The sequence below is a fragment of the Moschus berezovskii genome, chromosome 28 (genome assembly GCF_049115385.1).
Source record: "Moschus berezovskii isolate FMDL1 chromosome 28, NW_MosBer_1.0, whole genome shotgun sequence".
In the NCBI taxonomy this organism is placed as follows: domain Eukaryota; kingdom Metazoa; phylum Chordata; class Mammalia; order Artiodactyla; family Moschidae; genus Moschus; species Moschus berezovskii.
In genome coordinates, this window is record NC_142487.1 from 26,787,334 (window position 1) to 26,794,258 (window position 6,925).

The following is a 6,925-nucleotide window of genomic DNA, read 5'->3' on the forward strand; positions in this document are numbered from 1 at the left end:
CAGTCTGTCACTTAAATAAAGTTTGTTTATATTATCCTTTTTCTATATTGCTGAATTTGATTTGTTATTAGATGCTGAGGACTTTTTAAATCTGTATTCAACAGGGATATTGGCCTGCTTATGTTTTGGTCAGAATTTAGAGTCAAGGTATTTGCCTAATTAATTTGCTTGGAAGAAGCCCCTCCCCTCATATTTGCTTTCTTCCCTGATATCTCAACAGGTAAAGAATCTACCAGCAACGCAGGAGACACAGGAGACTTGGGTCTGATCCCTGGAGTGGGAAGATCCCCTGGAGAAGGGAATGGCAACTCACTCCAGTATTTTAGCCTGGAGAGTCCCATGGGCAGAGGAGCCTGGCTACAGTCCATGGAGCTGCAAGGAGTCAGACACGGCTGAGGATGAGCTTTCAGGGACCCACCTGCTAAATTTAGGGCCGAGGTTAGACCCAGGCAGCCCGGCTCCCAGCCCATGCCCTCCACTCCTGTTTCCTGAAAGGGTCTCTGTAAGGCTGATGCTGTTTCTTCCTTGAATATTTGGCGGAATTTTCCAGTGAAGTCATGTGGGCCTGGGTTTTCCTTTGTGGATAGAATTTTGAGAATTATTTCTATGTCTTAAATAAACATGGAGTTATTCTATTTATCATGTGTCAGTATTAGTGAGGTGTGTTGTGTCAAAGATTTGTCAAGTTCACAAAGTTGTCAAATTTATTGGCACAAAATTCTCCATTATATTCTCTTATTAAGCTTTTGTTTTGTTTTCTGCTTATTAAACTTCCTGATAGCTCAGTTGGTAAAGAATCCACCTGCAATGCAGGAGACCCCAGTTTGATTCCTGGGTCGGGATGATCTGCTGGAGAAGGGATAGGCTACCCACTCCAGTATTCTTGGGCTTCCCTTGTGGCTCAGCTGGTAAAGAATCTGCCTGCAATGCGTGAGGCCTGGGTTCACTCCCTGGGATGGGAAGATTCCCCTGGAGAAGGGAAAAGCTACCTGCTCCAATATTCTGGCCTAGAGAATTCCATGGACTGTATAGTCCATGGGGTCGCAAAGAGTAGGATGCCACTGAGTGACTTTCACTTTCATGGGTTTCCCAAGTGGCTCTAGTGGTAAAGAACCCGCCTGCCAATGCAAGGGATGCAGAGACTTGGGTTCCATCCCTGGGTTGGGAAGATCCCTTGGAGAAAGGCATGGCAACCCACTCCAATATTCTTGTCTGGAGAATCCCATGGACAGAGGAGCCTGGTGGGCTACAGTCCATAGTGCCGCAGAGTCGGACACGACTGAAGCGACTCAGCACGCACTCGAACTTTTTATTAGTATCTGGAGGATCTGTGCCGTATCCCTTCTGTTTCTCATGTTGATATTCGTGTTCACTCTTTTTTCCCCTTTAAGCAGTCTTTCCAGCATCTGTCAACTTTGTTGATCCCTTAAAAAAAAAAAAAAACTCTTGGGTTTATTTTTTTCTATTTTTTGTTTTTTATGTCACTGATTTGTGCTCTTTATTATTTCCTCCTTTCTACTTATTTGGTGAGTTATGGTTTTTGAAGAGTATTTTTGTTTTTTTTTTTGTTTAGCTGTTAGTGAACTTCAGTTCAGTTCAGTTCAGTTCAGTCGCTCAGTCGTGTCCGACTCTCCGCGACCCCATGAATCACAGCACGCCAGGCCTCCCTGTCCATCACCAACTCCCGGAGTACACTCAAACTCATGTCCACAGAGTCGGTGATGCCATCCAGCCATCTCATTCTCCATCGTCCCCTTCTCCTCCCGCCCCCAACCTTTCCCAGCATCAGAGTCTTTTCCAGTGAGTCAACTCGTCGCATGAGGTGGCCAAAGTATTGCAGTTTCAGCTTTAGCATCAGTCCCTCCAATGAACATCCAGGATTGATCTCCTTTAGAATGGACTGGTTGGATCTCCTTGCAGTATAAGGGACTCTCAAGAGTCTTCTCCAACACCACAGTTCAAAAGCATCGATTCTTCGGCGATCAGCCTTCTTCACAGTCCAACTCTCACATCCATACATGACCACGGGAAAAACCATTGCCTTGACTAGACGGACCTTGGTTGGCAAAGTAATGTCTCTGCTTTTTAATATACTATCAAGGTTGGTCATAACTTTCCTTCCAAGGAGCAAGCGTCTTTTAATTTCATGGCTGCAATCAGCATCTGCAGTGATTTTGGAGCCCCAAAAAATAAAGTCTGACACTGTTTCCACTGTTTTTCCATCTATTTCCCATGAAGTGATGGGACCAGATGCCATGATCTTTGTTTTCTGAATGTTGAGCTTCAAGCCAACCTTTTCACTCTCCTCTTTCACTTTCATCAAGAGGCTTTTGAGTTCCTCTTCACTTTCTGCCATAAGGGTAGTGTCATCTGCATATCTGAGGTTATTGATATTTCTCCCAGCAATCTTGATTCCAGTTTGTGCTTCTTCCAGCCCAGCGTTCCTCATGATGTACTCTGCATATAAGTTAAATAAGCAAGGTGACAATATACAACCTTGACGTACACCTTTTCCTATATCTACTACTGTGGGCAGGAATCCCTTAGAAGAAATGGAGTAGCCATCATGGTCAACAAAAGAGTCCGAAATGCAGTACTTGGATGCAATCTCAAAAATGACAGAATGATCTCTGTTCGTTTCCAAGGCAAACCATTCAATATTACAGTAATCCAAGCCTATGCCCCAACCAGTAATGCTGAAGAAGCCGAAGTTAATCGGTTCTATGAAGACCTACAAGACCTTTTAGAACTAACACCCAAAAAAGATGTCCTTTTCATTATAGGGGACTGGAATGCCAAAGTAGGAAGTCAAAAAACACCTGGAGTAACAGGCAAATTTGGCCTTGGAGCACAGAATGAAGCAGGGCAAAGGCTAATAGAGTTTTGTCAAGAGAATGCACTGGTCATAGCAAACACCCTCTTCCAACAACACAAGAGAAGACTCTACACATGGACATCACCAGATGGTCAACACCGAAATCAGATTGATTATATTCTTTGCAACCAAAGATGGAGAAGCTGTATCCAGTTAGCGAAAACAAGACCAGGAGCTGACTGTGGCTCAGATCATGAACTCCTTATTGCGAAGTTAGTGAACTTAGCTGGATACAAACTGCAAACTGTTTCTCTCGGATGGGCAGCGACAGAATTCTTAGTTTAGTAAAGAAACAGTTAACGGGGCTGCTTGCAGTCAGCCTAACACATGCATAGGTCAGGGATTAGCCAGTATCTACACAGACTTCCTGGTGGTTCTGATGGTAAAGAATCTGCCTGCAGTGCAGGAGACCTGGGTTCGATCCCTAGGTCAGAAACGAAAGGGAATGGCAACCCACTCAAGTGTTCTTGCCTGGAGAAGTCCATGGACAGAGGAGCCTGATGGGCTACAGTCCATGGGGTTAAAAGAGTCGGACACGACTGAGCAACTGCCTGCACAGATTTCAGGACTGCCCTCTTTGGTCTCTCTCCCTTTTACCCCAGACTCTGCTGGTTCTTGGGGCTCACACGGCTGCAGCCAATGTGATTGCACGTTTCCTGAGTTTTAACTCACCTGGCTGGAGTGGGGCCAGCCGGCAGCAGTAACAGGAGTGCTTCGTTTCCCTTCTGAATGCAGATCCGACTCCCCTCCAGTGCAGACCTGCTTTGGGCTGTCCTCTGGTGCCTGCAGGCTGTTGTTGCTCTCCGTGTTTTGTCCAGAGCTCGCAGTTCTTTTCAGAGGAAGGTTTAATTCCGCGGGAGAGTATCCTGTTATCAGAAGCTGTGATCACTTTTAGTCTCACTCCTTTCCTTGTCTCTGATGGTTCTGTTTGTAAGCAGTGATCTAGCAGGTAGACAAAGAGCTGAGATGAAGTGCTTCTACGCCTCCCAATGGATTAGTTGGCCTCCGAATGACTGAGATCCCTGCGTCAATATTCCCTCATTGCACTGGAAGGGCGCGTATCTAAGGGAGGACTAAACTATCTCCTGGCAAATTGGAAAGTCCATTTAATTTGTTTTCTTGGAATCCATTCTACCACCTCTCCCCAGAGTCACTACGGTTCTTTCTGCCTGGCTAGAAATGCTCCCTGGACCCCTAAATTTTCTCTCCATGGGCCACCCTCTGTGTTCTTGATCCCTTTCCTTTCTAGTACCTACAAAAACTCTGTCCCCTGTCCACCCAGGGGCCTGCTGTCCCTTTGCTCAGCTGGAGTTAGTAAAGAAACCCAGGTCTGCGATAGTGACCATGGGCCAATCTGCTCTGTTTCACAAGATAAATCTGCATTGGATATCGACCACCCTTGAAAGCGTTGCATGAGTCGGAGAATGTAAAGTCCCCCAGCCTCTCCGTTTTCACTCTTGGGCAAATGAACTTCCAGAGACAAAGACTCGATCAAGGTCACGCAGCAGCAGAACTGGCTCTCGGGTCCTCATCCCGACTATCAGTGAGCTCAAACAGAAAGTCCGGAGGCCAGGTGTGGAGCGCGGTAGCATCAGGGCCTTCTGCAAGGCCGACTTCACGTGGGGACAGTGATGGTCAGAGCCGGTGGGTTAACGGTGTCAATACTGTGCGGTGAGAATTGAGGAAAGAACTGAAGACGTCCTCACGGGGAATGAGAAAACTGAGTGGGGGCACCATCAGGGCTTGAGGGGGACCTGAGGTCAGCTGCGGAGCGTCATACAAGAGAACCAGGGCCAAGGGGTCGGAGGAGCCGCCGATATCAGCTTAACACAAGGAAGGACTTTTTAACAATTAAAGGTGTCCACAAACCCACAGTTGGAAGGGGTGGTGGCTAAATCCCCTTGCAGCAGCTGAAGGTGAATTCTATTCCACTGGGCTTTCCTGATAGCTCAGTAGGTAAAGAATCCGCCTGCAATGCATGAGACCCTGGTTCGATTCCTGGGTGGGGAAGATCCACTGGATCAGGGATAGGCTACACACTCCAGTATTCCTGGGCTTCCCTTGTGGCTCAGCTGGTAAAGAATCCACCTGCAATGCAGGAGACCTGGGTTCAATCCCTGGGTTGGGTAGATCCCCTGGAGGAGGGAAAGGCTACCCACTCCAGTATTCTGACCTGGAGAATTCCAGGGACTGTGTAGTCCACAGGGTCGCAAAGAGTCAGACAGGATTGAGTAACTTTCACTATCTACCTCAGGGAGCTTTCAGCTAAGGTGCCACTGGGCTATTGTAGAAGGGATCCCCTTACCGTATGGGAGTCTGGAATAGATTCCTTTTGGCCCTTTACAGTTGGATTCTGTGCTTTGTGTCTGTCCCATGGTATAGACACGTCTTCCTTCTAGAAGATGCCTTCTGAATGTCCTAATCCATGCCCTTCCCTGCCCACCCCAACCCCCACCACACACGCACATGACATGGTACTGATGGGGTGGTACTGTCTGGTGTGCTGTGGTGTGGTGGGATATGCCATGGTGTGGGGCTGCGTGGTGTTGTCAAATGAGAGGAACCAGATAACCATGGCCAGAGTCCTCTGGTTATACAGCTCCAAACGGTATTGGAGCAGTTTGGGTTGTCAAGATGAACTGCCAATTTAGAGACTTTCTGAGCAGCACTGGCTGCATCTTTGACCAGAAAGTAAGTCCTGGACATCATCCTGCAACTGGTCTGTGGAATAATTTGGAAGGCATGCTATTTTATGTCACAACAAAGTAGACGAAAGAGGGTCCCACGCATCTCCGATTCATCTCATCCACTTCAATTATATGACAGAGTCAGGCATTGGTCTAAAAGAAAAATTTTTTTTGGCTGTGCTATGCAACATGTGGCATCATTTTTAAAATGGTATTTACATTTTATTTTTAAAATATTTATTTGGCTGCACAGGGTCTTATCTGTAGCACCTGGGATCTCTGCTGAAGGATTTGGGATCTAGTTCCCAGACCAGGGATCAAACTTGTGCCCCCTGCAGTGGAAGCTTGAAGTCTTAACCATTGGACGATCAGGGAAGTCCCTGAAAATAAGTCTTATCCTTTATCTGTGGTTTTTAAAATTGTGAATATTTCAAAGTTTATGGTATAAAACAAATCATAACTCACATGCCAGTTCTGATAAAAGACAAGCATTGTTTTAAAATATGTTCATGGCATCTGGCATTCATGGATGCTACAATCTGAATTTGTGTCCCTCCCACCAAAATTCATATACTGAGTCCTAAACCTCAAGGAAATGGTATTAAGATGTAGAACTTCATGCTCAGGTCATGAAGTTGGAGCCCTAGCATTTGAGATTTTGTTGTTCAGTTGCTTAGTCATATCTAACCCTTTGCGACCCCATGGACTGTAGCACGCCAGGCCTCCCTGTCCATCACCAACTCCTGGAGCCTGCTCAAACTCATGTCCATCAAGTCGGTGATGCCATCCAACCATCTCATCTTCTGTCATCCCCTTCTCCTGCCTTCAGTCTTTCCCAGCATCAGGGTCTTTTCTAATGAGTCAGCTCTTCCCATCAGGTGGCCAAAGTATTGGAGCTTCAGCTTCAGCCGCAGTCCTTCCAATGAATATTCAGGGCACTGAATATATTAGTGTATTCTCGGTGTGTGAGATCAGTGCTGTTATAAAAGAGACCCCACTCTTTGAGCTCCCTTGCCCCTTCCACCGTGTGAGGATCAAATGAGGATGTTATAAGTCACCCAGTCTGTTGGTGTTTTATTGCAGCATCTTGAATGGACTAAGTGGACCTGAAGGCTGATTACCCTCAAACATCACACCAGTGTTCTCCCAGGAACTTCCAAGAGGGGCTACACTTTGCCAAGGACCATGGGTTCTCGACCCCTAGCAGTTCATTTCATTAACACGCTTTCATAACATGAAACTTTTTCTTATGTATCACATTCAGGAACTCTGCATAGAGAACAGGTTAGCACCTAACTTTTAGGTTTTAGTTCCCTTTTCCTCTGATAGAGCCATTCTTCTTGATAAAATTGGTCTTTGGGAA